This window comes from Physeter macrocephalus, chromosome 5 (genome assembly GCF_002837175.3).
Source record: "Physeter macrocephalus isolate SW-GA chromosome 5, ASM283717v5, whole genome shotgun sequence".
Lineage (NCBI taxonomy): Eukaryota > Metazoa > Chordata > Mammalia > Artiodactyla > Physeteridae > Physeter > Physeter macrocephalus.
The window spans coordinates 41,799,369-41,809,386 of NC_041218.1; the positions used below are offsets into that span (position 1 = coordinate 41,799,369).

A 10,018-nucleotide genomic window follows, 5' to 3' on the forward strand; every position below is an offset into this window, starting at 1 on the left:
CGCGCAGGCCCAGCGGCCATGGCTCACGGGCCCAGCCGCTCCGCAGCATGTGGGATCTTCCCGGACCGGGGCACGAACCCGTGTCCCCTGCATCGGCAGGCGGACCCCCAACCACTGCGCCACCAGGGAAGCCCCCCATAGGGCTATTTTTAATGAACAGAAGTAGTATAATTTGGCTACTTATTCTAAATCTGAGACATCTTGGGGTAGTCATGGGTATGTGTGTGATCTGTCAGGGTCAAAGGGTCTCAATGGCTTTATTATGTGAACACTGGGAAAGTTCTAGCTGCATAATGGTTAGGACAGCAGCGGCAGCAACTGTGCAGTGGAAAAGCCACTGGGGCAAGGAGACCTCCAAGTACACTGATTACACACATATTTTGTTCAGAGAATAGCCTCTGCAGGCTGAATGCCTCCTACACTTACATTCTGCCTCTGCCTCTCCCTGGCTGTGTGACTGCAGACAAATCACTTAGCCTCTCTGTGCCTTGATTTTCCTCGCTTGTGAAATAGAGATGAGAATTGAACCTGTCTCATATGAGAATTAAATGATTTAATATTTGTAAAGCACGGAGAACATTGGCTGGTATATATTAAGCGTTATATAATTGCTTGACAAAAAATAGATTGGTCTGATTAGTTTGATTTTCTTAATCTTCCAGGATATTAGTCTTGCATTAAAAGAGACAAATTTTGTATCTTCTTTATTAAGACAAGGATCTATTAAGCCAATGAACAAATAACATGTCCCTAAGAGTCTATGAATTGTTGATATTTTTCCTCTGGCATGAAAACAGTAACATTTTCATGTGAATACATGTCTGCAATAGAAAAATTGGAAAATGCAGTGTTCTTACCAACTATAAGAACTGCATATCCAAAAATTACCTTAGTTAGCAAGATCAAGTCTTCATTAAAATAATGGATCAGAGAAGAAAGAAATGGAATTAAATTTATTTTTAAATCACAGTAAACAGGCGTTCTAGAAAGTATTAACTTTCTGCTTTAAAAATCTTCCATAGAGGGAAATTGATGTCTGTTGAGTGGCTTGATAACAGGGACTCTGGACCCAAACTGTTGTTAAACCCTGGCTCTGCCTCTTCTTAGCTCTGTGAACCAAGCTACCTCACTCCTCTGTGCCTCAGTTTTCTCATCTGTACAGTGAGGATAATAACTCTACCTACCTTGTAGAATTGTTATGAAGATTAAATGAGAAGATGCTTGTAAGGAGCTTAGAACAGTTCTTGTACACGGTCACTGCAATATTCTGAAGTAAATAGCTTACCTTTCTAAGCTGCTCACCTTCTAATTTGCTGAAATAAATTCCCCAAGTGTCTTATAATTCAGATTATGTCCTTTTCAAGTTTTCCAGCCAGCTGTTACTTGTCTGATATGTAATGCCTTATCCTTTAGTTTCCTCTCTTTTTGGTAAATCTCAGTCCAGTGACTGTGTGAAGCTTGACCTTTTCCTAAATTATTTACATGATGCTTGAGGATACGCTTCTTGGGGCCTGGCGTTCTGTTTGTGCACTGAGAGGGCCCTCTGCACAAACCTGCCCACGTGATCCTGGGTAGGAGAGAGCCATGCTCCTTATCATGCACTCTTCTTTAAGAGGATTGAATGGAACTATATATAGACAAAACTATTAGGGATTTAACTCTATTTTGTTCACTAATATAAATCTTCATCCTCTCAAAGACCATGTTGGCAAAAGCATGATTGTCAATAGATTATTCCCTCAGTATCCCCCTGTGTCTCCCTTAATTCCACCATCCGGGGGGTATGCATTGTTAACACTGTTCTGCAATCCTTGAGGCCATACATGCCTTGTGACAGAGTCTGGCACGGACCTGAGATGGGCACCAAGCCCTAGTGCTCCTGGCTCAAAGCCACGTGTGGTAAATGAGACGTGTGGGGAGTGGGTAAGTGACCCCCCTCCCCGGCACAACTAGTTGTTGGTTGGCAGTTGATCTACAGAGGAGGATTACCTACTGTATTTTGGGTACATATCAGATTTGGTTTTTTCTTTTCTGTGCATTTGTGTAATTAATCTGCTTTCTTTATAAGGTTCCTCTTTTTTTTTTAAAGATGTTGGGGGTAGGAGTTTATTAATTAATTAATTTATTTTTGGCTGTGTTGGGTCTTCGTTTCTGTGCCAGGGCTTTCTCTAGTTGCGGCAAGCGGGGGCCTCTCACCGTCGCAGCCTCTCTTGTTGCGGAGCACAGGCTCCAGATGCTCAGGCTCAGTAGTTGTGGCTCACGGGCCCAGTTGCTCCGCGGCACGTGGGATCTTCCCAGACTGGGGCACGAACCCGTGTCCCCTGCATTAGCAGGCAGATTCTCAACCACTGCGTCACCAGGGAAGCCCTCCTCATTTTTTTATTAAGAGAACACCTATATTTGGATTTCAGAAAATTGGGGGAGAGAAGGCAGAGGACTGGGTTATTTGGCAGGTTGGAATATTTATTTTAAAGCAGTGGGTGAAGCATGTGTGGAGCCTTCCAAAGTGCCCCTGTCACAGCAAGAGTGCTGAGACATGTGCTGTGCAAAAGCTGGCGGACATCCCTCATCCCGTTTTATTAAAAGTGCACGAAGTGGGGCATAATAGAAACCATGTAGAAGAAAAGCATGTTGAGGGAGGCACGAGGAGGAAGGAAACCAAGGAAGGGAATGTGGGCATGTGTCCGTGGAAGGCTGGCCATGTGAGAACCATGAAGAATGCAGAAATTACTAAATCAGGATTCCTATTTTTTGTAGGGTTGTAATCAAGTGTGGGGCTTCCGAACAGGTAAGAGGAAATAAAAGGTCTGTGGAAACACAAAGGAAGTGGAAGTTGGGCAGGGCTAGAGGGAAGTGCCTTTAACAAAGGGATGGGCTTTGGAGGATGACTCAGTGGACTCTGTGAAGAGGGAAACCCAAGAGCTTAACATGTGCAGATATAAGCAGGGGTGTTTTATTTGATGAAGAGGTAGAAACTATGGCTGCCTTTAGCATTCAGTCATAGGTCAGAGGAAAGTTAGGAGAATGGAGTAGGGGCAGACTGAGACGTGTTGAATGTTTTGCTAAAGTATTTGCATTTTATCCTAACACCGACAGGTAATCACTGAGTTTTTAAGGGGAGTCATATACTGAGTACGAAAGACAAGAAAGAACGTCTTGGCCTGTCCTCTTTCCTTAATTTCGTGTTTATCAGACTTAGGGTTACTTATTTTTAGCCCCTTTTGCCAGCTCCCCAGCTCTGGTTAAGGCTCTGAGCCTCAGGTCAAGATGTCATGCATGGTCATGTGATGGCACACAGTACTGGCTGGGTCTTCAGTGAAGCACATCCCAGCTGCTCATTAATCAGCCTCTATCCCAGCATAACCCTGCAGTGCCCATCTCACATGGTTGAACAGGCAATTATTTATATCCATGCTAAATTTGCTATATGACAGTCTCTTAATGTGTCGCTTCTTAGAATAATTTTCCTTATAAAGGAAATTTCAATAAGGGCATGCAGAAATTGCTTCTTGGATGTGCTGTCCTTTGCCTTGCCTTGGACTATTTACCACCCAACTAGAATTTTCCTCTTTATCTTCCACTGTACCTCCCAATGCTGCAGCCACACCACCCCCAAAAGGTAGGTAAAATATATTTCACATTTGGTTTTACATTACTAATATATACCACAAACTTGATACTCCTTTCCAAAGAATTCATTTTTTTTCCTATTCTTTTCTTCTCTTTGGGCTAAGAAAGAGACCTTTCATAGACCTGTAAGTGGATCCAGAAACAGTTATTTTGCCAAGAGGTAAGGTGTCAAGGATCCAGGTTCTGTTTTCCTGCAACTCTTAGTAGTTTCGGCCAGAGGACCAAGAAAAAGCACAAATACAGAGCATGTCAGTAAGACCATTTTTCAATTATAAGCTAACTTCTAGGAGTCACTTAGCTCACTCTTATCAGAAATCTTAATTTCCTGGAATTTCTGCACATTTTGTCATTTGGTTAAACATCTTATAAGTTGATGAGATGCTGCTCTATAATCTTCCAGGTGAACTGATACCTTCATGAAAGGAGGTTAAAGTGAATAAGATTTCACACAAGCTAAACCTTGTACTAAATTCAAAATTTCAGGGAAAATTACGCATCATGGTTGTATTCTGCACAACATTTTATAGCTACCATTTATTGAGTGCTTATTATATGCCAGGCACTATGCTAAGTGTTTTATGGGAATCCTCTCACTATATCTTTACTCACATCTACAGATATAAATTACTGTTATTATCATCATAATAATAGAGACTTGGTGACATTAAAGGACTTAGTTGAGAAGGTATAGAGGAAGAATTCTAGACGCAGTCCTGACTCCTAACCACTTAGAACTCAAATTTTTATGTGATTCATCACTCGTCCTTAATACACTGAAGTATGAAGTAAGCGGAGTCCAGAATAACAAGAATCCTCAAATTACCTGAATTTTAATTCCATTAAAAAGAGAGAGGGCTTCCCTGGTGGCGCAGTGGTTGAGAGTCCGCCTGCCGATGCAGGGGACGCGGGTTCGTGCCCCGGTCCGGGAAGATCCCACATGCCACGGAGCGGCTGGGCCCGTGAGCCATGGCCGCTGAGCCTGCGCGTCCGGAGCCTGTGCTCCACAACGGGAGAGGCCACAACAGTGAGAGGCCCGCGTACCCCAAAAATAAATAAAAATAAAAATAAATGGTAGGGGAAAAAAGGCGATAGGAAGTTGTTACTTTATTCCACTCCTATTTAAACCCTGTTAATGGCTTCCCGTTGCAGGTAGAATAAAGCCCACACTCCCTAATGTGGTCTACAAAGAATTAGATGATCTGATGCCTGCCTACTTCTTCAGCCTCATCTTTTACTCATCTCTCCTTGTGGCAGAGTGGCAGAGCTAGGATCCAAACTCAGGCAGAATGGCTCCAAGGCCACGCTCTTAACTACCTTGCTAGTTGGATGTGTGGATGGAGGAATGGGTAGATGAAGGAATGGGTGGGTGGATGGATGGATGAGTGGATCGATGCATCGATGGACTGATGGATGGACAGTTAGGTGGACATGTACATGAGTGGAAGGAAGGAAGGAAGGAAGGAACTATAAATGAATGAAGGAAGTAAATGAGGCAGGGAGGAAACTAATTTCAAAGAGACTTGTGACTCTTAGAGTTTATATACAGCTAGTCAAATCGATTATAGCTTTTCCATCAGCATCAGCAATACTCTTCAGTGAGATCAGGATCCCCATTCACAAAAGTAGATGCACACGTATACTTTTATCCATCTAACAGATGAAATTGAACTAAAGTCCAGGTGTGGAGAGGTACCCCTGAACAACATATTCGAGGCTGACACCACTTAGGTGATTGGACTAGGATGCCTGCATAGACAGGCTATATGTTTTTGATCCAGCCAGTAAACCTGGCTGCATGAAATGCCAATCCCTGGCTCCAGAGGTGATAGGCAGGGCAAATATAGCACTACTTCTGAAAGCCCATCAAAATCATCTGCAGTAGTTTTAACACTGTCTGAAATGTTGTTGTTCCTTTTTATTTGCTTAGAAAGCTCATATTCTACTTTTTAAACTTAACTTTTTTATGCCAGTGTAACGTAAATAAATAGAAGTGTTCAAATCCTGAAAGCACAACACAGCTCAGTGAATTTTCCAGTCACCAGCTATCCATTTTGCTACTCCTTAGCTCAAGATAGAGAGTATTATGCAACCACCAGAGACAATTGTGGGCTGCCCTCCCCCCAATTTCTTCTTGTCTCCAAGAGAACAATACCCTGTTTCCACCACCATCAATAAATTTTCCATTTTGAACTTTACGTAAATAGGACCACATGTTGTCCTTTGTAGAGGGCTCTGTTTGTTCAACATTGTGTTTTCTATTCATTCATGTTACTGTGTGCAGCATAGTTTTTAAAAATTATTTCTTTGTAGTAATTATGTTGCTATATGAGTAAGCTATAATTTATCTAATGTATTGGATGGACATTTTGGTTACTTCAAGATTTTGATTGTAACAAGTAGTGCCATTATTAACATTCAGGTACCTTTCTTATGTAGCACCTGTGTATGCATTTCTTTTGGGTTTATATCTTGGGGTAGAATTGCTGTGTCATTGGCTATGAATATTTTAGCTGACTAAATACTGTCAAACTGCCTTTCAAAGTAGTTGAACCAATTTAAACTCCTAACAACAGTTTATTAGAATTCCATTTTTTCCACATTCTTATCCACACTTAGTTTTTTTTTTTTTTTTAATCTCTTCATTGTAGCCATTCTGGTGATGTTTGAAAATATCTCATTGTAGTTTAAATTTGCATTTCCCTGGTGATTAAAAAAGCCAAGCATCTTTTCATGTGTTTGTTGGACACTTAGATATCTTATTTTGTGAAGTACCTATTTACATTTTGCCTATTTTTCTACTAGATTGTCTCTCTTTTTATTATTGATTTATAGGCATATTTATATATTATGGATACCAGTTTTTTGCCAGGTAATGTTGCACGTTTTTCTCCTACCCTGAAGTTGCCATCCTCTTTGTATCTTTTGATGAACAGAGGTTCTTGATCTTAATATAAGCCAATGAACATTTTCCTTAGGGTTAATGATTTTTTTTTGGTCCTGTTTAAGAAATCTTTGCTCACCTCTAGGTTATGAATGTATTCTCCTGTATTTTATAGAAGCTTCATTGTTTCTTCTTTCACGTTGAGACCTATAATCTACTTAGAGTTGATTTTTGTAGATGGTGTGAAGTAGGGAGTCATAATTCATTTTTTAGAGGCATATATAATTGGCTCAGCACAAGTTATTGAAAATTCTTTTCACTGTGGTGTCACCTTTTTCATAAATCTAGTGATTGTATATACAAGACTATATCTGAGAAACTTAAAAGCTTTTGCACAGCAAAGGAAACCATAAACAAGATGAAAAGACAACCCTCAGAATGGGAAAAAATATTTGCAAATGAAACAACTGACAAAGGATTAATCTCCAAAATTTACAAGCAGCTCATACAGCTCAATATCAAAAAAAAAATAGAACTACCATAGAACCCAGCAATCCCACTACTGGGCATATACCCTGAGAAAACCATAATTCAAAAAGAGTCATGTACCACAAAGTTCATTGCAGTTCTACTTACAATAGCCAGGACATGGAAGCAACCTAAGCATCCATCAACAGATGAATGGATAAAGAAGATTCGGCACATATATACAATGGAATATTACTCAGCCATAAAAAGAAACGAAATTGAGTTATTTGTAGTGAGTTGGATGCACCTAGAGTCTGTCATATAGAGTGAAGTAAGTCAGAAAGAGTAAAACAAATACCATATGCTAACACATATATATGGAATCTAAAAAAAAAAAATGGTTCTGATGAACCTAGGGGCAGGACAGGAATAAAGATGCAGACGTAGAGAATGGACTTGAGGACATGGGAAGGGGGAAGGGTAAGCTGGGACAAAGTGAAAGAGTAGCATGGACTTATATATACTACCAAATGTGAAATAGATATCTAGTGGGAAGCAGCCGCATAGCACAGGGAGATCAGCTCCGTGCTTTGTGACCACTTAGAGGGGTGGGATAGGGAGGGTGGGAGGGAGACACAATAGGGAGGAGACATGGGGATATAGGTATATATATATAGCTGATTCACTGTGTTATAAAGCAGACACTAACACGTATTGTAAAGCAATTATACTCCAGTAAAGATGTTGAAAAAAAAAAAAAGACTATATCCTTTTCTATTGTTCTGTTTTTCCATTCATAGACCAATATCGAGCTGTTTTAATTATTATAGTTTTATAATGTCTTTCTATCTGCATGTATAATTCCTCCAAATTTGTCATTTTACCTAAGTACAATAATAATTATTTTGCTATTAAAACTGGTAACAACTAGCACTTACTGACGCTTGTTTTATCTCAGTTAATATGTGAATCATATATCACTTTAGATTTAATCTTAGCAGTAGTCTGATAAGATGCATTTTCTTTTTTTATAATGAAAAAATTGAGGCCCAGAGGAAGGTTAAGTTAATAAAGGTCACATTGCTATTGAGTAGTGACACCAAGATTTGCACCCAGGCCGACCTTGCTCTAGAACCTGCTCTTTTATTAACACATAACTGTGTGCCTGGGATGTGGCCTCAGGTCATTCTTGGTGAATCGGCTATCTTTTGATGCTAGTGTCTGATTTTCAGTCCTAACACTAGTCGGTATTTTTTTCTCTCTCCATGTCCATAAAAAAAGGCCCAGAAGGAAAGTGAACAATGAAGCACTGGATTAGACGGTGTGTCTTTTTAGTGTTGATTTCATACTATTTTTAGGCATGAGAGAGGATAGAAAAGAATATTCAGAGTTCTATTAAACCAGGTTTCAGGGGCTGGGAAGAGCTGAGCAGCTTTCAAGCCTCTGATCCCCTGTCCTGAAATAGCAGGGGTGGAAGCGTCTACACTAGCAGAGCTCAGCAGTGGGGGAACTTCACATTCTTTGTCCTCACTCTCTTCGCCTTTTCACCTCTCCCACCTACAAAAGGTTTTGAACTTTTAGCATCTTCCTACGCAGCACCAAAACTCCAAAACCAAGCTATTAAAGAATAGCCGTTCTAAAAATAGAAACTCAAAGGTCACAAGGGTAAGATTTTCTGCAAAGGTATAAAGAGACATTGCATCTGAGAATTCATGGGTATATTACCCAGACTGACCCTAGAGCCACAAAGAGTTCGAGTTTGAGTTTCCACGCTGTGGATACCTAGTAAGATTTTACAACCGTTCTGGCAGTTTTCATGTATTAAATGCTTTTGTGTTTATGATTTATCCCCTTCTTCCTGTAGCTCAGAATTTTAAAACAAAATGCCCTTTGTGTTAGGCCAGTGCTTATCTCTCTTTCAAAGTGCACCATTTCCAAACACTGTTGCAGTTGAAATAGCTCATTATTTCATGGTAAAAATACTCAACGTTTGCCTAGTGCCTCCAAAACATGTGTCCCTGTATTCACTCGCAAATGGGTTCACAGTCTCAGTATAACAAGGGTTATCGAAAGCATGGGGCAGAGCTTTTCAGCTCAAAAATTATGTTTGTCTAAGAAAATTCCCGTGAAAGTGCAGAAATTATGTGCATTTGCCTGTGCCATCTTGTCATTCTATCTTTAGTCATGTAATTTTCTTATGTAATGGTCTGCATTAGGTGATATTAATAGATTGAAAGGGGCTGAAAACAGATAACAAGTTTCTTATGAAAGGAAGAGTAAATACTAGCTCATCAAACATTTTCTAAGCCTATCAAATGCCACTTCGATGCCCTAACACCCTAACTGAAATGTGTAGCCATCCTGTCATTCAAGGAAATAATACTTTAGGACATAAGGTTAAATGCAGGTGTAATATCCAAGTTCTATAATTATTGATGGATATTAGGGACTTAAAAATACATTACGTGGTGTGTGTGTTTGTATGTGCGTATGTGTAATGTCTTAGAATCTTAGACTTGGCAGGAACCTTACCAGCCCATTTACAGGTAAGAAACTTGGAGCCCTGGAGCTGAGGTGACCTTCTAAGGTCACAAGGCAGCACTAGAACCCTTTCTTTGTACGCACCTTTCATTGTTTACTTGCTGCACTGCAGTAGCCCTTGTTCTTTGAGCCTCCAATGGTGATACCTGCCTCACTTCACATTATCCAGTGAAAAATGAGAACAAATCTACTTTGAAAGGCAAAATGCTACATAAGTGTGTAGCATTCTTATTTTTTATTTTTAAAACAAAGGTGTGTGGATTATAGAAGCTTTCGAAGTTGGCCTATTTATAAATGAATTAGATGTCAGTAAATTAATAAGAACCCATTTTACCCTCAGCCCTGAAAATACCTTAATATTCCAGACTTAAAAGACCAGTAAGTTGATTCTTTTTTTTATAAAAGAGAATCTCATTGTGTTAAAAACAGTGTGCTTAAAAAAATTTGGTTTTTCGGGGCTTCCCTGGTGGCGCAGTGGTTGCGCGTCCGCCTGCCAAT

The 10,018-nt window shown here is 40.0% G+C and overlaps 1 protein-coding gene across 17 annotated transcripts in view; it reads left to right on the top strand.

Annotated features, from left to right (window-relative positions):
- ELMO1 (engulfment and cell motility 1) overlaps positions 1-10,018 on the top strand; it is a 557,053-nt gene that overhangs the window by 371,628 nt on the left and 175,407 nt on the right. The window lies entirely within an intron of this gene.